We start from the raw sequence: 23,966 nt of genomic DNA, 5'->3' as shown, positions 1-23,966 counted from the left end.
ACTGCCCCCCGGTCAAAAGGGCCATCTGAAAAAAGTGTAAAATCCAGAAAGGCAGGACAGGCCATGGAGAACTGGGAGCCTTGTTATGCTGATGGGCGGGATGTAAATTGCCAACAGCCACTCTGGAGAAGTGTATGGTGTTTCCTGAAACATCTAAAAAACAAAGCAACAGAGCCTAGGGCACTTCCACTTATGGTCCTATAGCTTAGGGAAATTAAAATCAAAAAGACACAGCCACCCCAAAGTTTGGGACGGCTATTTTACAAGAACCTCGTTTACGGTACAAGTTCAATATGGCAGAAAGCGAAAAATGGATAAAGAAGTTGTGGTACTTACGTACAATGCAATATCACTCAGCAATGAAATCTATGTCATCAGGCCAGTAGCAGCATAATGAGTGGATTCAGGTACGATGATTCTAAGTGAAATAAGTCACACAGAAAAAGAAACATCATAAGATATCACTAATACACGGAATGTAAACTTGCCTACACAGGAACTGAATTACAAAACAGAATAGGGTCTCAAATGTAGAAAACCAACTTATGCTTATTTAAGGGGAAAGGTGAGTTGGGGTGCTGCATAAAACCAGAGATTGAAATTAGCACAGATACCTTTCCATAAGCCAAATATGTAGTAGACAAGAGCTACTGCTTGCTCAACGAAGTGGACTCAACACCCCATATTAAACGCCTAAGAATATACCTGACTAGTAAGAATCTTAAAACCTATGGATTGATATGTCTCCGAAAGAGAATCAAGCGTGTGTATAGCGGCATAAACGCAGCAGTGATAGGATTGGTGAAGTTCGGTGACCAAATGCAGACCCTTTGAAGTCATATTGCATGGTACCCATTCCATGGGTCTCAACTCTCCAGGTTTAAGGGATTCTTCCTTCAGCTAAAACATGCATGTGGAACCCAGAGTATGATCCACCGTGTGATCGGGAAACGTGTTCAAATGTGTCTCAGTTTTCGTCCCCTGGTACTCGGGTGCAACATTCCAGACGCTTTACTAAGACTCTCCCCACTTGGAGAGTCAGTGCCTTTAACCTCCTGTTTGGCCCAGTTTGCAATTTCTGTGGAAAATGAACAGGAATAGGGAGAACCAATGAGAGACTAGCTGGAGGTGTCTGGACGGGCAAATTTAACTCTCATTTCCCACCAGGAAGAGGAATTAACCAAAGGCTCAGCGAGCCATGCCGGAACCACACTAGGGCCTGAAGCAATCCTGCGGTGTTGCGGCCAGCTCACAAGAAAGCGAGTTGAAGAAAGGAGCTCAGGGGCACTGTCATTCACAAACCTGCAGAGTTATAAATGACAGCTATCGTCCAAAAATATATTGAAGTAAGTCTGCCAAGAGGACTTGAAAGCGGGGCAGAATTGCAGGAAACCGATTTCAGGAGGTAGACTGGAATTGCATGTAAAGCATAGGAAAAGAGGCAGAACGTCCACAATGATGCACTTGGCCAAAAAGTACGTATGCGTTTTTTCCTAAATATATGCAGGAAAAAACGCATACGCCCTTTTTGGCCAACCAAGCACGATTGCAAAGGAAATCTGCACTACAATGAAGTCTCACTGCCCCCCGGTCAAAAGGGCCATGTGAAAAAAGTGTAAAATCCAGAAAGGCAGGACAGGCCATGGAGAACTGGGAGCCTAGTTAGACTGATGGGCGGGATGTAAATTGGCAACAGCCACTCTGGAGAAGTGTATGGTGTTTCCTGAAACATCTAAAAAACAAAGCAACAGAGCCTAGGGCACTTCCACTTATGGTCCTATAGATTAGGGAAATTAAATCAAAAAGACACAGCCACCCCAATGTTTGGAACGGCTCTGTTTACAAGAACCTCGTTTACGGTACAAGTTCAATATCGCAGAAAGCGAAAAATGGATAAAGAAGTTGTGGTACTTACGTACAATGCAATATCACTCAGCAATGAAATCTATGTCATCAGGCCAGTAGCAGCATAATGAGTGGATTCAGGTACGATGATTCTAAGTGAAATAAGTCACACAGAAAAAGAAACATCATAAGATATCACTAATACACGGCATGTAAACTTGCCTACACAGGAACTGAATTACAAAACAGAATAGGGTCTCAAATGTAGAAAACCAACTTATGCTTGCTTAAGGGGAAAGGTGAGTTGGGGTGCTGCATAAAACCAGATATTGAAATTAGCACAGATACCTTTCCATAAGCCAAATATGTAATAGACAAGAGCTACTGCTTGCTCAACGAAGTGGACTCAACACCCCATATTAAACGCCTAAAAATATACCTGACTAGTAAGAATCTTAAAACCTATGGATTGATATGTCTCCGAAAGAGAATCAAGCGTGTGTATAGCGGCATAAACGCAGCAGTGATAGGATTGGTGAGGTTCGGTGAGCAAATGCAGACCCTTTGAAGTCATATTGCATGGTACCCATTCCATGGGTCTCAACTCTCCAGGTTTAAGGGATTCTTCCTTCAGCTAAAACATGCATGTGGAACCCAGAGTATGATCCACCGTGTGATCGGGAAACGTGTTCAAATGTGTCTCAGATTTCGTCCCCTGGTACTCGGGTGCAACATTCCAGACACTTTACTAACACTCTCCCCACTTGGAGAGTCAGTGCCTTTAACCTCCTATTTGGCCCAATTTGCAAATTCTGCCGAAAATGAACAGGAATAGGGAGAACCAATGAGAGACTAGCTGGAGGTGTCTGGAAGGGCAAATTTAACTCTCATTTCCCACCAGGAAGAGGAATTAACCAAAGGCTCAGCCTGCCATGCCGGAACGACACTAGGGCCTGAAGCAATCCTGTGGTGTTGCGGCGAGCTCACAAGAAATCCAGTTGAAGAAAGGAGCTCAGGGGCACTGTATTTCACAAACCTGCAGAGTTATAACTGACAGTTATCTTCCAAAAATATATTGAAGTAAGGCTGCCAAGAGGATTTGAAAGCGGGGCAGAATTGCAGGAAACCGATTTCAGGAGGTAGACTGGAATTGCATGTAAAGCATAGGAAAAGAGGCAGAACGTCCACAATGATGCACTTGGCCAAAAGGGCGTATGCCTTTTATCCTGAATATATTTAGGAAAAAACGCGTACGCGCTTTTTGGCCAACCAAGCAAGCTTGCAAAGGAAATCTGCACTACAATGAAGTCTCACTGCCCCCCGGTTAAAAGGGCCATCTGAAAAAAGTGTAAAATCCAGAAAGGCAGGACAGGCCATGGAGAACTGGGAGCCTTCTTATGCTGATGGGCGGGATGTAAATTGCCAACAGCCACTCTGGAGAAGTGTATGGTGTTTCCTGAAACATCTAAAAAACAAAGCAACAGAGCCTAGGGCACTTCCACTTATGGTCCTATAGCTTAGTGAAATTAAAATCAAAAAGACACAGCAACCCCAAAGTTTGGAACGGCTCTGTTTACAAGAACCTCGTTTACGGTACAAGTTCAATATTGCAGAAAGGGAAAAATGGATAAAGAAGTTGTGGTACTAACGTACAATGCAATACCACTCAGCAATGAAATCTATGTCATCAGGCCAGTAGCAGCATAATGAGTGGATTCAGGTACGATGATTCTATGTGAAATAAGTCACACAGAAATAGAAACATCATAAGATATCACTAATACACGGAATGTAAACTTGCCTACACAGGAACTGAATTACAAAACAGAATAGGGTCTCAAATGTAGAAAACCAACTTATGCTTGCTTAAGGGGAAAGGTGAGTTGGGGTGCTGCATAAAACCAGAGATTGAAATTAGCACAGATACCTTTCCATAAGCCAAATATGTAATAGACAAGAGCTACTGCTTGCTCAACGAAGTGGACTCAACACCCCATATTAAACGCCTAAGAATATACCTGACTAGTAAGAATCTTAAAACCCATGGATTGATATGTCTACGAAAGAGAATCAAGCGTGTGTACAGCGGCATAAACGCAGCAGTGATAGGATTGGTGAGGTTCGGTGAGCAAATGCAGACCCTTTGAAGTCATATTGCATGGTACCCATTCCATGGTTCTCAACTCTCCAGGTTTAAGGGATTCTTCCTTCAGCTAAAACATTCATGTGGAACCCAGAGTATGATCCACCGTGTGATCGGGAAACGTGTTCAAATGTGTCTCAGTTTTCGTCCCCTGGTACTCGGGTGCAACATTCCAGATGCTTTACTAACACTCTCCCCACTTGGAGAGTCAGTGCCTTTAAACTCCTGTTTGGCCCAGTTTGCAATTTCTGCGGAAAATGAACAGGAATAGGGAGAACCAATGAGAGACTAGCTGGAGGTGTCTGGACGGGCAAATTTAACTCTCATTTCCCAACAGAAAGAGGAATTAACCAAAGGCTCAGCGAGCCGTGCCGGAACCACGCTAGGGCCTGAAGCAATCCTACGGTGTTGCGGCCAGCTCACAAGAAAGCGAGTTGAAGAAAGTAGCTCAGGGGCACTGTAATTCACAAACCTTCAGAGTTCTAAATGACAGCTATCGTCCAAAAATATATTGAAGTAAGGCTGCCAAGAGGACTTGAAAGCGGGCAGAATTGCAGGAAACCGTTTTCAGGAGGTAGACTGGAATTGCATGTAAAGCATAGGAAAAGAGGCAGAACGTCCACAATGATGCACTTGGCCAAATAGGACGTATGCGTTTTTTCCTGAATATATTCAGGAAAAAACGCATACGCCCTTTTTGGCAAACCAAGCAAGCTTGCAAAGGAAATCTGCACTACAATGAAGTCTCACTGCCCCCCGGTCAAAAGGGCCATCTGAAAAAAGTGTAAAATCCAGAAAGGCAGGACAGGCCATGGAGAACTGGGAGCCTACTTAGACTGATGGGCGGGATGTAAATTTCCAACAGCCACTCTGGAGAAGTGTATGGTGTTTTCCTGAAACATCTAAAAAACAAAGCAACAGAGCCTAGGGCACTTCCACTTATGGTCCTATAGATTAGGGAAATTAAAATCAAAAAGACACAGCCACCCCAAAGTTTGGGACGGCTCTGTTTACAAGAATCTCGTTTACGGTACAAGTTCAATATCGCAGAAAGCGAAAAATGGATAAAGAAGTTGTGGTACTAACGTAGAATGCAATATCACTCAGCAATGAAATCTCTGTCATCAGGCCCATAGCAGCATAATGAGTGGATTCAGGTACGATGATTCTAAGTGAAATATGTCACACAGAAAAAGAAACATCATAAGATATCACTAATACACGGAATGTAAACTTGGCTACACAGGAACTGAATTACAAAACAGAATAGGGTCTCAAATGTAGAAAACCAACTTATGCTTGCTTAAGGGGAAAGGTGAGTTGGGGTGCTGCATAAAACCAGAGATTGAAATTAGCACAGATACCTTTCCATAAGCCAAATATGTAATAGACAAGAGCTACTGCTTGCTCAACGAAGTGGACTCAACACCCCATATTAAACGCCTAAGAATATACCTGACTAGTAAGAATCTTAAAACCTATGGATTTATATGTCTCCGAAAGAGAATCAAGCGTGTGTACAGTGGGATAAATGCAGCAGTGATAGGATTGGTGAGGTTCGGTGAGCAAATGCAGACCCTTTGAAGTCATATTGCATGGTACCCATTCCATGGTTCTCAACTCTCCAGGTTTAAGGGATTCTTCCTTCAGCTAAAACATGCATGTGGAACCCAGAGTATGATCCACCGTGTGATCGGGAAACGTGTTCAAATGTGTCTCAGTTTTCGTCCCCTGGTACTCGGGTGCAACATTCCAGACGCTTTACTAACACTCTCCCCACTTGGAGAGTCAGTGCCTTTAACCTCCTGTTTGGCCCAGTTGGCAATTTCTGCGGAAAATGAACAGGAATAGGGAGAACCAATGAGAGACTAGCTGGAGGTGTCTGGACGGGCAAATTTAACTCTCATTTCCCAACAAGAAGAGGAATTAACCAAAGGCTCAGCGAGCCATGCCGGAACCACACTAGGGCCTGAAGCACTCCTGCGGTGTTGCTGCCAGCTCACAAGAAAGCGAGTTGAAGACAGGAGCTCAGGGGCACTGTAATTCACAAACCTGCAGAGTTCTAAATGACAGCTATCGTCCAAAAATATATTGAAGTAAGGCTGCCAAGAGGACTTGAAAGCGGGGCAGAATTGCAGGAAACCGATTTCAGGAGGTAGACTGGAATTGCATGTAAAGCATAGGAAAAGAGGCAGAACGTCCACAATGATGCACTTGGCCAAAAAGGGCGTATGCGTTTTTTCCTGAATATATTCAGGAAAAAACGCATACGCCCTTTTTGGCCAACCAAGCAAGCTTGCAAAGGAAATCTGCACTACAATGAAGTCTCACTGCCCCCCGGTCAAAAGGGCCATCTGAAAAAAGTGTAAAATCCAGAAAACCAGGACAGGCCATGGAGAACTGGGAGCCTTGTTATGCTGATGGGCGGGATGTAAATTGCCAACAGCCACTCTGGAGAAGTGTATGGTGTTTCCTGAAACATCTAAAAAACAAAGCAACAGAGCCTAGGGCACTTCCACTTATGGTCCTATAGATTAGGGAAATTAAAATCAAAAAGACACAGCCACCCCAAAGTTTGAGACGGCTCTGTTTACAAGAACCTCATTTACGGTACAAGTTCAATATCGCAGAAAGCGAAAAATGGATAAAGAAGTTGTGGTACTTACGTACAATGCAATATCACTCAGCAATGAAATCTATGTCATCAGGCCAGTAGCAGCATAATAAGTGGATTCAGGTACAATGATTCTAAGTAAAATAAGTCACACAGAAAAAGAAACATCATAAGGTATCACTAATACACGGAATGTAACCTTGGCTACACAGGAACTGAATTACAAAACAGAATAGGGTCTCAAATGTAGAAAACCAACTTATGCTTGCTTAAGGGGAAAGGTGAGTTGGGGTGCTGCATAAAACCAGAGATTGAAATTAGCATAGATACCTTTCCATAAGTCAAATATGTAATAGAGAAGAGCTACTGCTTGCTCAACGAAGTGGACTCAACACCCCATATTAAACGCCTAAGAATATACCTGACTAGTAAGAATCTTAAAACCTATGGATTTATATGTCTCTGAAAGAGAATCCAGCGTGTGTACAGCGGCATAAACGCAGCAGTGATAGGATTGGTGAGGTTCGGTGAGCAAATGCAGACCCTATGAAGTCATATTGCATGGTACCCATTCCATGCGTCTCAACTCTCCAGGTTTATGGGATTCTTCCTTCAGCTAAAACATGCATGTGGAACCCAGAGTATGATCCACCATGTGATCGGGAAACGTTTTCAAATGTGTCTCAGTTTTCATCCCCTGGTACTCGGGTGCAACATTCCAGACGCTTTACTAACACTCTCCCCACTTGGAGAGTCAGCGCCTTTATCCTCTTGTTTGGCCCAGTGTGCAATTTCTGCGGAAAATGAACAGGAATAGGGAGAACCAACGAGAGACTAGCTGGAGGTGTCTGGACGGGCAAATTTAACTCTCATTTCCCACCAGGAAGAGGAATTAACCAAAGGCTCAGCGAGCCATGCCGGAACCACACTAGGGCCTGAAGCAATCCTGCGGTGTTGCGGCCAGCTCACAAGAAAGCGAGTTGAAGAAAGGAGCTCAGGGACCGTGTAATTCACAAACCTGCAGAGTTATACATGACAGCTATCGTCCAAAAATATATTGAAGTAAGGCTGCCAAGAGGACTTGAAAGCGGGGCAGAATTGCAGGAAACCGATTTCAGGAGGTAGACTGGAATTGCATGTAAAGCATAGGAAAAGAGGCAGAACGTCCACAATGATGCACTTGGCCAAAAAGGGCGTATGCGTTTTTTCCTGAATATATTCAGGAAAAAACGCATACGCCCTTTTTGGCCAACCAAGCAATCTTGCAAAGGAAATCTGCACTACAATGAAGTCTCACTGCCCCCCGGTCAAAAGGACCATCTGAAAAAAGTGTAAAATCCAGAAAGGCAGGACAGGCCATGGAGAACTGGGAGCCTACTTAGGCTGATGGGCGGGATGTAAATTGCCAACAGCCACTCTGGAGAAGTGTATGGTGTTTCCTGAAACATCTGAAAAACAAAGCAACAGAGCCTAGGGCACTTCATTTTTGGTCCTATAGATTAGGGAAATTAAAATCAAAAAGACACAGCCACCACAAAGTTTGGGACGGCTCTGTTTACAAGAACCTCGTTTACGGTACAAGTTCAATATCGCAGAAAGCGAAAAATGGATAAAGAAGTTGTGGTACTAACGTACAATGCAATATCACTCAGCAATGAAATCTCTGTCATCAGGCCCATAGCAGCATAATGAGTGGATTCAGGTACGATGATTCTAAGTGAAATAAGTCACACATAAAAAGAAGCATCATAAGATATCACTAATACACGGAATGTAAACTTGGCTACACAGGAACTGAATTACAAAACAGAATAGGGTCTCAAATGTAGAAAACCAACTTATGCTTGCTTAAGGGGAAAGGTGAGTTGGGGTGCTGCATAAAACCAGAGATTGAAATTAGCACAGATACCTTTCCATAAGCCAAAAATGTAATAGACAAGAGCTACTGCTTGCTCAATGAAGTGGACTCAACACCCCATATTAAACGTCTAAGAATATACCTGACTAGTAAGAATCTTAAAACCTATGGATTTATATGTCTCCGAAAGAGAATCCAGCGTGTGTACAGCGGCATAAACGCAGCAGTGATAGGATTGGTGAGGTTTGGTGAGCAAATGCAGACCCTTTGAAGTCATATTGCATGGTACCCATTCCATGGTTCTCAACTCTCCAGGTTTAAGGGATTCTTCCTTCAGCTAAAACATGCATGTGGAGCCCAGAGTATGATCCACCGTGTGATCGGGAAACGTGTTGAAATGTGTCTCAGTTTTCGTCCCCTGGTACTCGGGTGCAACATTCCAGACGCTTTACTAACACTCTCCCCACTTGGAGAGTCAGCGCCTTTATCATCCTGTTTGGCCCAGTGTGCAATTTCTGCGGAAAATGAACAGGAATAGGGAGAACCAATGAGAGACTAGCTGGAGGAGTCTGGACGGGCAAATTTAACTCTCATTTCCCACCAGGAAGAGGAATTAACCAAAGGCTCAGCGAGCCATGCCGGAACCACACTAGGGCCTGAAGCAATCCTGCGGAGTTGCGGCCAGCTCACAAGAAAGCCAGTTGAAAAAAGGAGCTCAGGGGCACTGTAATTCACGAAGCTTCAGAGTTATAAATGACAGCTATCGTCCAAAAATATATTGAAGTAAGGCTGCCAAGAGGACTTGAAAGCGGGGCAGAATTGCAGGAAACCGATTTCAGGAGGTAGACTGGAATTGGATGTAAAGAATAGGAAAAGAGGCAGAACGTACACAACGATGCACTTGGCCAAAAAGGGCGTATGCGTTTTTTCCTGAATATATTCAGGAAAAAACGCATACGCCCTTTTTGGCCAACCAAGCAAGCTTGCAAAGGAAATCAGCACTACAATGAAGTCTCACTGCCCCCCGGTCAAAAGGGCCATCTGAAAAAAGTGTAAAATCCAGAAAGGCAGGACAGGCCATGGAGAACTGGGAGCCTTGTTATGCTGATGGGCGGGATGTAAATTGCCAACAGCCACTCTGGAGAAGTGTATGGTGTTTCCTGAAACATCTAAAAAACAAAGCAACAGAGCCTAGGGCACTTCCACTTATGGTCCTATAGATTAGGGAAATTAAAATCAAAAAGACACAGCCACCCCAAAGTTTGGGACGGCTCTGTTTACAAGAACCTCATTTACGGTACAAGTTCTATATCGCAGAAAGCAAAAAATGGATAAAGAAGTTGTGGTACTTACGTACAATGCAATATCACTCAGCAATGAAATCTATGTCATCAGGCCAGTAGCAGCATAATGAGTGGATTCAGGTACGATGATTGTAAGTAAAATAAGTCACACAGAAAAAGAAACATCATAAGGTATCACTAATACACGGAATGTAAACTTGGCTACACAGGAACTGAATTACAAAACAGAATAGGGTCTCAAATGTAGAAAACCAACTTATGCTTGCTTAAGGGGAAAGGTGAGTTGGGGTGCTGCATAAAACCAGAGATTGAAATTAGCACAGATACATTTCCATAAGTCAAATATGTAATAGACAAGAGCTACTGCTTGCTCAACGAAGTGGACTCAACACCCCATATTAAACGCCTAAGAATATACCTGACTAGTAAGAATCTTAAAGCCTATGGATTTATATGTCTCCGAAAGAGAATCAAGCGTGTGTACAGCGGCATAAACGCAGCAGTGATAGGATTGGTGAGGTTCGGTGAGCAAATGCAGACCCTTTGAAGTCATATTGCATGGTACCCATTCCATGCGTCTCAACTCTCCAGGTAAGGGATTCTTCCTTCAGCTAAAACATGCATGTGGAACCCAGAGTATGATCCACCGTGTGATCGGGAAACGTGTTCATATGTGTCTCAGTTTTCGTCCCCTGGTACTCGGGTGCAACATTCCAGACGCTTTACTAACACTCTCCCCACTTGGAGAGTCAGTGCCTTTAACCTCCTGTTTGGCGCAGTTTGCAATTTCTGTGGAAAATTAACAGGAATAGGGAGAACCAATGACAGACTAGCTGGAGGTGTCTGGACGGGCAAATTTAACTCTCATTTCCCACCAGGAAGAGGAATTAACCAAAGGCTAAGCGAGCCATGCCGAAACTGCACTAGGGCTTGAAGCAATCCTGCGGTGTTGCGGCCAGCTCACAAGAAAGCGAGTTGAAGAAAGAAGCTCAGGGGCACTGTAATTCACAAACCTGCAGAGTTATAAATGACAGCTATCATCCAAAAATATATTGAAGTAAGGCTGCCAAGAGGACTTGAAAGCGGGGCAGAATTGCAGGAAACCGATTTGAGGAGGTAGACTGGAATTGCATGAAAAGCATAGGAAAAGAGGCAGAACGTCCACAATGATGCACTTGGCCAAAAAGGGCGTATGCGTTTTTTCCTGAATATATTCAGGAAAAAACGCATACGCCCTTTTTGGCCAACCAAGCAAGCTTGCAAAGGAAATCTGCACTACAATGAAGTCTCACTGCCCCCCGGTCAAAAGGGCCATTTGAAAAAAGTGTAAAATCCAGAAAGGCAGGACAGGCCATGGAGAACTGGGAGCCTTCTTATGCTGATGGGCGGGATGTAAATTGCCAACAGCCACTCTGGAGAAGTGTATGGTGTTTCCTAAAACATCTAAAAAACAAAGCAACAGAGCCTAGGGCACTTCCACTTATGGTCCTATAGATTAGGGAAATTAAAATCAAAAAGACACAGCCACCCCAAAGTTTGGGACGGCTCTGTTTACAAGAACCTCATTTACGGTACAAGCTCAATATTGCAGAAAGGGAAAAATGGATAAAGAAGTTGTGGTACTAACGTACAATGCAATACCACTCAGCAATGAAATCTATGTCATCAGGCCAGTAGCAGCATAATGAGTGGATTCAGGTACGATGATTCTATGTGAAATAAGTCACACAGAAATAGAAACATCATAAGATATCACTAATACACGGAATGTAAACTTGCCTACACAGGAACTGAATTACAAAACAGAATAGGGTCTCAAATGTAGAAAACCAACTTATGCTTGCTTAAGGGGAAAGGTGAGTTGGGGTGCTGCATAAAACCAGAGATTGAAATTAGCACAGATACCTTTCCATAAGCCAAATATGTAATAGACAAGAGCTACTGCTTGCTCAACGAAGTGGACTCAACACCCCATATTAAACGCCTAAGAATATACCTGACTAGTAAGAATCTTAAAACCCATGGATTGATATGTCTACGAAAGAGAATCAAGCGTGTGTACAGCGGCATAAACGCAGCAGTGATAGGATTGGTGAGGTTCGGTGAGCAAATGCAGACCCTTTGAAGTCATATTGCATGGTACCCATTCCATGGTTCTCAACTCTCCAGGTTTAAGGGATTCTTCCTTCAGCTAAAACATTCATGTGGAACCCAGAGTATGATCCACCGTGTGATCGGGAAATGTGTTCAAATGTGTCTCAGTTTTCGTCCCCTGGTACTCGGGTGCAACATTCCAGATGCTTTACTAACACTCTCCCCACTTGGAGAGTCAGTGCCTTTAAACTCCTGTTTGGCCCAGTTTGCAATTTCTGCGGAAAATGAACAGGAATAGGGAGAACCAATGACAGACTAGCTGGAGGTGTCTGGACGGGCAAATTTAACTCTCATTTCCCAACAGAAAGAGGAATTAACCAAAGGCTCAGCGAGCCGTGCCGGAACCACGCTAGGGCCTGAAGCAATCCTACGGTGTTGCGGCCAGCTCACAAGAAAGTGAGTTGAAGAAAGTAGCTCAGGGGCACTGTAATTCACAAACCTTCAGAGTTCTAAATGACAGCTATCGTCCAAAAATATATTGAAGTAAGGCTGCCAAGAGGACTTGAAAGCGGGCAGAATTGCAGGAAACCGTTTTCAGGAGGTAGACTGGAATTGCATGTAAAGCATAGGAAAAGAGGCAGAACGTCCACAATGATGCACTTGGCCAAAAAGGACGTATGCGTTTTTTCCTGAATATATTCAGGAAAAAACGCATACGCCCTTTTTGGCCAACCAAGCAAGCTTGCAAAGGAAATCTGCACTACAATGAAGTCTCACTGCCCCCTGGTCAAAAGGGCCATCTGAAAAAAGTGTAAAATCCAGAAAGGCAGGACAGGCCATGGAGAACTGGGAGCCTACTTAGACTGATGGGCGGGATGTAAATTTCCAACAGCCACTCTGGAGAAGTGTATGGTGTTTCCTGAAACATCTAAAAAACAAAGCAACAGAGCCTAGGGCACTTCCACTTATGGTCCTATAGATTAGGGAAATTAAAATCAAAAAGACACAGGCACCCCAAAGTTTGGGACGGCTCTGTTTACAAGAATCTCGTTTACGGTACAAGTTCAATATCGCAGAAAGCGAAAAATGGATAAAGAAGTTGTGGTACTAACGTACAATGCAATATCACTCAGCAATGAAATCTCTGTCATCAGGCCCATAGCAGCATAATGAGTGGATTCAGGTACGATGATTCTAAGTGAAATATGTCACACAGAAAAAGAAACATCATAAGATATCACTAATACACGGAATGTAAACTTGGCTACACAGGAACTGAATTACAAAACAGAATAGGGTCTCAAATGTAGAAAACCAACTTATGCTTGCTTAAGGGGAAAGGTGAGTTGGGGTGCTGCATAAAACCAGAGATTGAAATTAGCACAGATACCTTTCCATAAGCCAAATATGTAATAGACAAGAGCTACTGCTTGCTCAACGAAGTGGACTCAACACCCCATATTAAACGCCTAAGAATATACCTGACTAGTAAGAATCTTAAAACCTATGGATTTATATGTCTCCGAAAGAGAATCAAGCGTGTGTACAGCGGGATAAATGCAGCAGTGATAGGATTGGTGAGGTTCGGTGAGCAAATGCAGACCCTTTGAAGTCATATTGCATGGTACCCATTCCATGGTTCTCAACTCTCCAGGTTTAAGGGATTCTTCCTTCAGCTAAAACATGCATGTGGAACCCAGAGTATGATCCACCGTGTGATCGGGAAACGTGTTCAAATGTGTCTCAGTTTTCGTCCCCTGGTACTCGGGTGCAACATTCCAGACGCTTTACTAACACTCTCCCCACTTGGAGAGTCAGTGCCTTTAACCTCCTGTTTGGCCCAGTTTGCAAATTCTGCGGAAAATGAACAGGAATAGGGAGAACCAATGAGAGGCTAGCTGGAGGAGTCTGGACGGGCAAATTTAACTCTCATTTCCCACCAGGAAGAGGAATTAACCAAAGGCTCAGCGAGCCATGCCGGAACCACACTAGGGCCTGAAGCAATCCTGCGGTGTTGCGGCCAGCTCACAAGAAAGCGAGTTGAAGAAAGGAGCTCAGGGTCCCTGTAATTCACACACCTGCAGAGTTGTAAATGACAGCTATCGTCCAAAAATATATTGAAGTAAGGCTGCCAAGAGGACTTGAAAGCGGGCAGAATTGCAGGAAACCGTTTTCAGGAGGTAGACTGGAATTGCATGTAAAGCATAGGAAAAGAGGCAGAACGTCCACAATGATGCACTTGGCCAAAAAGGACGTATGCGTTTTTTCCTGAATATATTCAGGAAAAAACGCATACGCCCTTTTTGGCCAACCAAGCAAGCTTGCAAAGGAAATCTGCACTACAATGAAGTCTCACTGCCCCCTGGTCAAAAGGGCCATCTGAAAAAAGTGTAAAATCCAGAAAGGCAGGACAGGCCATGGAGAACTGGGAGCCTACTTAGACTGATGGGCGGGATGTAAATTTCCAACAGCCACTCTGGAGAAGTGTATGGTGTTTCCTGAAACATCTAAAAAACAAAGCAACAGAGCCTAGGGCACTTCCACTTATGGTCCTATAGATTAGGGAAATTAAAATCAAAAAGACACAGCCACCCCAAAGTTTGGGACGGCTCTGTTTACAAGAATCTCGTTTACGGTACAAGTTCAATATCGCAGAAAGCGAAAAATGGATAAAGAAGTTGTGGTACTAACGTACAATGCAATATCACTCAGCAATGAAATCTCTGTCATCAGGCCCATAGCAGCATAATGAGTGGATTCAGGTACGATGATTCTAAGTGAAATATGTCACACAGAAAAAGAAACATCATAAGATATCACTAATACACGGAATGTAAACTTGGCTACACAGGAACTGAATTACAAAACAGAATAGGGTCTCAAATGTAGAAAACCAACTTATGCTTGCTTAAGGGGAAAGGTGAGTTGGGGTGCTGCATAAAACCAGAGATTGAAATTAGCACAGATACCTTTCCATAAGCCAAATATGTAATAGACAAGAGCTACTGCTTGCTCAACGAAGTGGACTCAACACCCCATATTAAACGCCTAAGAATATACCTGACTAGTAAGAATCTTAAAACCTATGGATTTATATGTCTCCGAAAGAGAATCAAGCGTGTGTACAGCGGGATAAATGCAGCAGTGATAGGATTGGTGAGGTTCGGTGAGCAAATGCAGACCCTTTGAAGTCATATTGCATGGTACCCATTCCATGGTTCTCAACTCTCCAGGTTTAAGGGATTCTTCCTTCAGCTAAAACATGCATGTGGAACCCAGAGTATGATCCACCGTGTGATCGGGAAACGTGTTCAAATGTGTCTCAGTTTTCGTCCCCTGGTACTCGGGTGCAACATTCCAGACGCTTTACTAACACTCTCCCCACTTGGAGAGTCAGTGCCTTTAACCTCCTGTTTGGCCCAGTTTGCAAATTCTGCGGAAAATGAACAGGAATAGGGAGAACCAATGAGAGACTAGCTGGAGGAGTCTGGACGGGCAAATTTAACTCTCATTTCCCACCAGGAAGAGGAATTAACCAAAGGCTCAGCGAGCCATGCCGGAACCACACTAGGGCCTGAAGCAATCCTGCGGTGTTGCGGCCAGCTCACAAGAAAGCGAGTTGAAGAAAGGAGCTCAGGGTCCCTGTAATTCACACACCTGCAGAGTTGTAAATGACAGCTATCGTCCAAAAATATATTGAAGTAAGGCTGCCAAGAGGACTTGAAAGCGGGCAGAATTGCAGGAAACCGTTTTCAGGAGGTAGACTGGAATTGCATGTAAAGCATAGGAAAAGAGGCAGAACGTCCACAATGATGCACTTGGCCAAAAAGGACGTATGCGTTTTTTCCTGAATATATTCAGGAAAAAACGCATACGCCCTTTTTGGCCAACCAAGCAAGCTTGCAAAGGAAATCTGCACTACAATGAAGTCTCACTGCCCCCTGGTCAAAAGGGCCATCTGAAAAAAGTGTAAAATCCAGAAAGGCAGGACAGGCCATGGAGAACTGGGAGCCTACTTAGACTGATGGGCGGGATGTAAATTTCCAACAGCCACTCTGGAGAAGTGTATGGTGTTTCCTGAAACATCTAAAAAACAAAGCAACAGAGCCTAGGGCACTTCCACTTATGGTCCTATAGATTAGGGAAATTAAAATCAAAAAGACACAGCCACCCCAAAGTTTGGGACGGCTCTGTTTACAAGAATCTCGTTTACGGTACAAGTTCAATATCGCAGAAAGCGAAAAATGGATAAAGAAGTTGTGGTACTAACGTACAATGCAATATCACTCAGCAATGAAATCTCTGTCATCAGGCCCATAGCAGCATAATGAGTGGATTCAGGTACGATGATTCTAAGTGAAATATGTCACACAGAAAAAGAAACATCATAAGATATCACTAATACACGGAATGTAAACTTGGCTACACAGGAACTGAATTACAAAACAGAATAGGGTCTCAAATGTAGAAAACCAACTTATGCTTGCTTAAGGGGAAAGGTGAGTTGGGGTGCTGCATAAAACCAGAGATTGAAATTAGCACAGATACCTTTCCATAAGCCAAATATGTAATAGACAAGAGCTACTGCTTGCTCAACGAAGTGGACTCAACACCCCATATTAAACGCCTAAGAATATACCTGACTAGTAAGAATCTTAAAACCTATGGATTTATATGTCTCCGAAAGAGAATCAAGCGTGTGTACAGCGGGATAAATGCAGCAGTGATAGGATTGGTGAGGTTCGGTGAGCAAATGCAGACCCTTTGAAGTCATATTGCATGGTACCCATTCCATGGTTCTCAACTCTCCAGGTTTAAGGGATTCTTCCTTCAGCTAAAACATGCATGTGGAACCCAGAGTATGATCCACCGTGTGATCGGGAAACGTGTTCAAATGTGTCTCAGTTTTCGTCCCCTGGTACTCGGGTGCAACATTCCAGACGCTTTACTAACACTCTCCCCACTTGGAGAGTCAGTGCCTTTAACCTCCTGTTTGGCCCAGTTGGCAATTTCTGCGGAAAATGAACAGGAATAGGGAGAACCAATGAGAGACTAGCTGGAGGTGTCTGGACGGGCAAATTTAACTCTCATTTCCCAACAAGAAGAGGAATTAACCAAAGGCTCAGCGAGCCATGCCGGAACCACACTAGGGCCTGAAGCACTCCTGCGGTGTTGCTGCCAGCTCACAAGAAAGCGAGTTGAAGACAGGAGCTCAGGGGCACTGTAATTCACAAACCTGCAGAGTTCTAAATGACAGCTATCGTCCAAAAATATATTGAAGTAAGGCTGCCAAGAGGACTTGAAAGCGGGGCAGAATTGCAGGAAACCGATTTCAGGAGGTAGACTGGAATTGCATGTAAAGCATAGGAAAAGAGGCAGAACGTCCACAATGATGCACTTGGCCAAAAAGGGCGTATGCGTTTTTTCCTGAATATATTCAGGAAAAAACGCATACGCCCTTTTTGGCCAACCAAGCAAGCTTGCAAAGGAAATCTGCACTACAATGAAGTCTCACTGCCCCCCGGTCAAAAGGGCCATCTGAAAAAAGTGTAAAATCCAGAAAGGCAGGACAGGCCATGGAGAACTGGGAGCCTTCTTATGCTGATGGGCGGGATGTTAATTGCCAACAACCACTCTGGAGAAGTGTATGGTGTTTCCTGAAACATCTAAAAAACAAAGCAACAGAGCCTAGGGCACTTCCACTTATGGTCCTATAGCTTAGGGAAATTAAAATCAAAAAGACACAGCCACCCCAAAGTTTGGGATGGCTCTGTTTACAAGAACCTCGTTTACGGTACAAGTTCAATATCGCAGAAAGTGAAAAATGGATAAAGAAGTTGTGGTACTTACGTACAATGCAATACCACTCAGCAATGAAATCTATGTCATCAGGCCAGTAGCAGCATAATGAGTGGATTCAGGTACGATGATTCTAAGTGAAATAAGTCAAACAGAAAAAGAAACATCATAAGATATCACTAATACACGGAATGTAAACTTGGCTACACAGGAACTGAATTACAAAACAGAATAGGGTCTCAAATGTAGAACACCAACATATGCTTGCTTAAGGGGAAAGGTGAGTTGGGGTGCTGCATAAAACCAGAGATTGAAATTAGCACAGATACCTTTCCATAAGCCAAATATGTAATAGACAAGAGCTACTGCTTGCTCAACGAAGTGGACTCAACACCCCATATTAAACGCCTAAGAATATACCTGACTAGTAAGAATCTTAAAACCAATGGATTTATATGTCTCCGAAAGAGAATCAAGAGTGTGTACAGCGGCATAAACGCAGCAGTGATAGGATTGGTGAGGTTCGGTGAGCAAATGCAGACCCTTTGAAGTCATATTGCATGGTACCCATTCCATGGTTCTCAACTCTCCAGGTTTAAGGGATTCTTCCTTCAGCTAAAACATGCATGTGGAACCCAGAGTATGATCCACCGTGTGATTGGGAAACGTGTTCAAATGTGTCTCAGTTTTCGTCCCCTGGTACTCGGGTGCAACATTCCAGAAGCTTTACTAACACTCTCCCCACTTGGAGAGTCAGTGCCTTTAACCTCCTGTTTGGCCCAGTTTGCAATTTCTGCGGAAAATGAACAGGAATAGGGAGAACCAATGAGAGACTAGCTGGAGGTGTCTGGACGGGTAAATTGAACTCTCATTTCCCGCCAGGAAGAGGAATTAACCAAAGGCTCAGCGAGCCATGCCAGAACCACACTAGGGCCTGAAGCAATCCTGCGGTGTTGCGGCCAGCTCACAAGAAAGCCAGTTGAAGAAAGGAGCTCAGGGGCCCTGTAATTCACAAACCTGCAGTGTTCTAAATGACAGCGATCGTCCAAAAATATATTGAAGTAAGGCTGCCAAGAGGACTTGAAAGCGGGGCAGAATTGCAGGAAACCGATTTCAGGAGGTAGACTGGAATTGCATGTAAAGCATAGGAAAAGAGGCAGAACGTCCACAATGATGCACTTGGCCAAAAAGGACATATGCGTTTTTTCCTGAATATATTCCTGAATATATTCAGGAAAAAACGCATACGCCCTTTTTGGCCAACGAAGCAAGCTTGCAAATGAAATCTGCACTACAATGAAGTCTCACTGCCCCCCGGTCAAAAGGGCCATCTGAAAAAAGTGTAAAATCCAGAAAGGCAGGACAGGCCATGGAGAACTGGGAGCCTTCTTATGCTGATGGGCGGGATGTAAATTGCCAACAGCCACTCTGGAGAAGTGTATGGTGTTTCCTGAAACATCTAAAAAACAAAGCAACAGAGCCTAGGGCACTTCCACTTATGGTCCTATAGATTAGGGAAATTAAAATCAAAAAGACACAGCCACCCCAAAGTTTGGGACGGCTCTGTTTACAAGAACCTCATTTACGGTACAAGTTCAATATTGCAGAAAGCGAAAAATGGATAAAGAAGTTGTGGTACTTAGGTACAATGCAATACCACTCAGCAATGAAATCTATGTCATCAGGCCAGTAGCAGCATAATGAGTGGATTCAGGTACGATGATTCTAAGTGAAATAAGTCACACAGAAAAAGAAACATCATAAGATATCACTAATACACGGAATGTAAACTTGCCTACACAGGAACTGAATTACAAAACAGAATAGGGTCTCAAATGTAGAAAACCAACTTATGCTTGCTTAAGGGGAAAGGTGAGTTGGGGTGCTGCATAAAACCAGAGATTGAAATTAGCACAGATACCTTTCCATAAGCCAAATATGTAATAGACAAGAGATACTGCTTGCTCAACGAAGTGGACTCAACACCCCATATTAAACGCCTAAGAATATACCTGACTAGTAAGAATCTTAAAACCTATGGATTGATATGTCTACGAAAGAGAATCAAGCGTGTGTACAGCGGCATAAACGCAGCAGTGATAGGATTGGTGAGGTTCGGTGAGCAAATGCAGACCCTTTGAAGTCATATTGCATGGTACCCATTCCATGGTTCTCAACTCTCCAGGTTTAAGGGATTCTTCCTTCAGCTAAAACATGCATGTGGAACCCAGAGTATGATCCACTGTGTGATCGGGAAACGTGTTCAAATGTGTCTCAGTTTTCGTCCCCTGGTACTCGGGTGCAACATTCCAGACGCTTTACTAACACTCTCCCCACTTGGAGAGTCAGTGCCTTTAACCTCCTGTTTGGCCCAGTTTGCAATTTCTGCGGAAAATGAACAGGAATAGGGAGAACCAATGACAGACTAGCTGGAGGTGTCTGGACGGGCAAATTTAACTCTCATTTCCCACCAGAGAGAGGAATTAACCAAAGGCTCAGCGAGCCGTGCCGGAAACACGCTAGGGCCTGAAGCAATCCTGCGGTGTTGCGGCCAGCTCACAAGAAAGCCAGTTGAAAAAAGGAGCTCAGGGGCACTGTAATTCACATAGCTTCAGAGTTATAAATGACAGCTATCATCCAAAAATATATTGAAGTAAGGCTGCCAAGAGGACTTGAAAGCGGGGCAGAATTGCAGGAAACCGATTTCAGGAGGTAGACTGGAATTGCATGTAAAGCATAGGAAAAGAGGCAGAACGTCCACAATGATGCACTTGGCCAAAAAGGGCGTATGCGTTTTTTCCTAAATATATTCCTGAATATATTCAGGAAAAAACGCATACGCCCTTTTTGGCCAACGAAGCAAGCTTGCAAAGGAAATCTGCACTACAATGAAGTCTCACTGCCCCCCGGTCAAAAGGGCCATCTGAAAAAATTGTAAAATCCAGAAAGGCAGGACAGGCCATGGAGAACTGGGAGCCTTCTTATGCTGATGGGTGGGATGTAAATTGCCAACAGCCACTCTGCAGAAGTGTATGGTGTTTCCTGAAACATCTAAAAAACAAAGCAACAGAGCCTAGGGCCCTTCCACTTATGGTCCTATAGATTAGGGAAATTAAAATCAAAAAGACACAGCCACCCCAAAAATTGGGACGGCTCTGTTTACAAGAACCTCATTTATGGTACAAGTTCAATATTGCAGAAAGCGAAAAATGGATAAAGAAGTTGTGGTACTTACGTACAATGCAATACCACTCAGCAATGAAATCTATGTCATCAGGCCAGTAGCAGCATAATGAGTGGATTCAGGTACGATGATTCTAAGTGAAATAAGTCACACAGAAAAAGAAACATCATAAGATATCACTAATACACGGAATGTAAACTTGCCTACACAGGAACTGAATTACAAAACAGAATAGGGTCTCAAATGTAGAAAACCAACTTATGCTTGCTTAAGGGGAAAGGTGAGTTGGGTGCTGCATAAAAGCAGAGATTGAAATTAAAACAGATACCTTTCCATAAGCCAAATATGTAATAGACAAGAGCTACTGCTTGCTCAACGAAGTGGACTCAACACCCCATATTAAACGCCTAAGAATATACCTGACTAGTAAGAATCTTAAAACCTATGTATTTATATGTCTCCGAAAGAGAATCCAGCGTGTGTACAGCGGCATAAACGCAGCAGTGATAGGATTAGTGAGGTTCGGTGAGCAAATGCAGACCCTTTGAAGTCATATTGCATGGTACCCATTCCATGGGTCTCAACTCTCCAGGTTTAAGGGATTCTTCCTTCAGCTAAAACATGCATGTGGAACCCAGAGTATGATCCACCGTGTGATCGGGAAACGTGTTCAAATGTGTCTCAGTTTTCGTCCCCTGGTACTCGGGTGCAACATTCCAGACGCTTTACTAACACTCTCCCCACTTGGAGAGTCAGTGCCTTTAACCTCCTGTTTGGCCCAGTTTGCAAATTCTGTGGAAAATTAACAGGAATAGGGAGAACCAATGAGAGACTAGCTGGAGGTGTCTGGACGGGCAAATTTAACTCTCATTTCCCACCAGGAAGAGGAATTAACCAAAGGCTCAGCGAGCCTTGCCGAAACTACACTAGGGCTTGAAGCAATCCTGCGGTGTTGCGGCCAGCTCACAAGAAAGTGAGTTGAAGAAAGAAGCTCAGGGGCACTGTAATTCACAAACCTGCAGAGTTATAAATGACAGCTATCGTCCAAAAATATATTGAAGTAAGGCTGCCAAGAGGACTTGAAAGCGGGGCAGAATTGCAGGAAACCGATTTCAGGAGGTAGACTGGAATTGCATGAAAAGCATAGGAAAAGAGGCAGAACGTCCACAATGATGCACTTGGCCAAAAAGGGCGTATGTGTTTTTTCCTGAATATATTCAGGAAAAAACGCATACGTCCCTTTTTGGCCTACGAAGCAAGCTTGCAAAGGAAATCTGCACTACAATGAAGTCTCACTGCCCCCCGGTCAAAAGGGCCATCTGAAATAGTGTAAAATCCAGAAAGGCAGGACAGGCCATGGAGAACTGGGAGCCTTGTTATGCTGATGGGCGGGATGTAAATTGCCAACAGCCACTCTGGAGAAGTGTATGGTGTTTCCTGAAACATCTAAAAAACAAAACAACAGAGCCTAGGGCACTTCCACTTATGGTCATATAGATTAGGGAAATTAAAATCAAAAAGACACAGCCACCTCAAAGTTTGGGACGGCTCTGTTTACAAGAACCTCATTTACGGTACAAGTTCAATATCGCAGAAAGCGAAAAATGGATAAAGAAGTTGTGGTACTTACGTACAATGCAATACCACTCAGCAATGAAATCTATGTCATCAGGCCAGTAGCAGCATAATGAATGGATTCAGGTACGATGATTCTAAGTAAAATAAGTCACACAGAAAAAGAAACATCATAAGGTATCACTAATACACGGAATGTAAACTTGGCTACACAGGAACTGAATTACAAAACAGAATAAGGTCTCAAATGTAGAAAATCAACTTATGCTTGCTTAAGGGGAAAGGTGAGTTGGGGTGCTGCATAAAACCAGAGATTGAAATTAGCATAGATACCTTTCCATAAGTCAAATATGTAATAGACAAGAGCTACTGCTTGCTCAACGAAGTGGACTCAACACCCCATATTAAAAGCCTAAGAATATACCTGACTAGTAAGAATCTTAAAACCTATGGATTTATATGTCTCCGAAAGAGAATCCAGTGTGTGTACAGCGGCATAAACGCAGCAGTGATGGGATTGGTGAGGTTCGGTGAGCAAATGCAGACCCTTTGAAGTCATATTGCATGGTACCCATTCCATGGTTCTCAACTCTCCAGGTTTAAGGGATTCTTCCTTCAGCTAAAACATGCATGTGGAACCCAGAGTATGATCCACCATGTGATCGGGAAACGTGTTCAAATGTGTCTCAGTTTTCGTCCCCTGGTACTCGGGTGCAACATTCCAGACGATTTACTAACACTCTCCCCACTTGGAGAGTCAGCGCCTTTAACCTCCTGTTTGGCCCAGTGTGCAATTTCTGCGGAAAATGAACGGGAATAGGGAGAACCAATGAGAGACTAGCTGGAGGTGTCTGAACGGGCAAATTTAACTCTCATTTCCCACCAGGAAGAGGAATTAACCAAAGGCTCAGCGAGCCATGCCGGAACCACACTAGGGCCTGAAGCAATCCTGCGGTGTTGCGGCCAGCTCACAAGAAAGCCAGTTGAAAAAAGGAGCTCAGGGGCACTGTAATTCACAAACCTTCAGAGTTATAAATGACAGCTATCGTCCAAAAATATATTGAAGTAAGGCTGCCAAGAGGACTTGAAAGCGGGGCAGAATTGCAGGAAACCGATTTCAGGAGGTAGACTGGAATTGCATGTAAAGCATAGGAAAAGAGGCAGAACGTCCACAATGATGCACTTGGCCAAAAAGGGCGTATGCGTTTTTTCCTAAATATATTCCTGAATATATTCAGGAAAAAACGCATACGCCCTTTTTGGCCAACGAAGCAAGCTTGCAAAGGAAATCTGCACTACAATGAAGTCTCACTGCCCCCCGGTCAAAAGGGCCATCTGAAAAAATTGTAAAATCCAGAAAGGCAGGACAGGCCATGGAGAACTGGGAGCCTTCTTATGCTGATGGGTGGGATGTAAATTGCCAACAGCCACTCTGCAGAAGTGTATGGTGTTTCCTGAAACATCTAAAAAACAAAGCAACAGAGCCTAGGGCCCTTCCACTTATGGTCCTATAGATTAGGGAAATTAAAATCAAAAACACACAGCCCCCC

Source organism: Pseudorca crassidens, assembly GCF_039906515.1.
Source record: "Pseudorca crassidens isolate mPseCra1 chromosome 1 unlocalized genomic scaffold, mPseCra1.hap1 SUPER_1_unloc_3, whole genome shotgun sequence".
Classification (NCBI taxonomy): Eukaryota; Metazoa; Chordata; class Mammalia; order Artiodactyla; family Delphinidae; genus Pseudorca; species Pseudorca crassidens.
Note: the sequence above shows the minus strand (reverse complement) of the source record.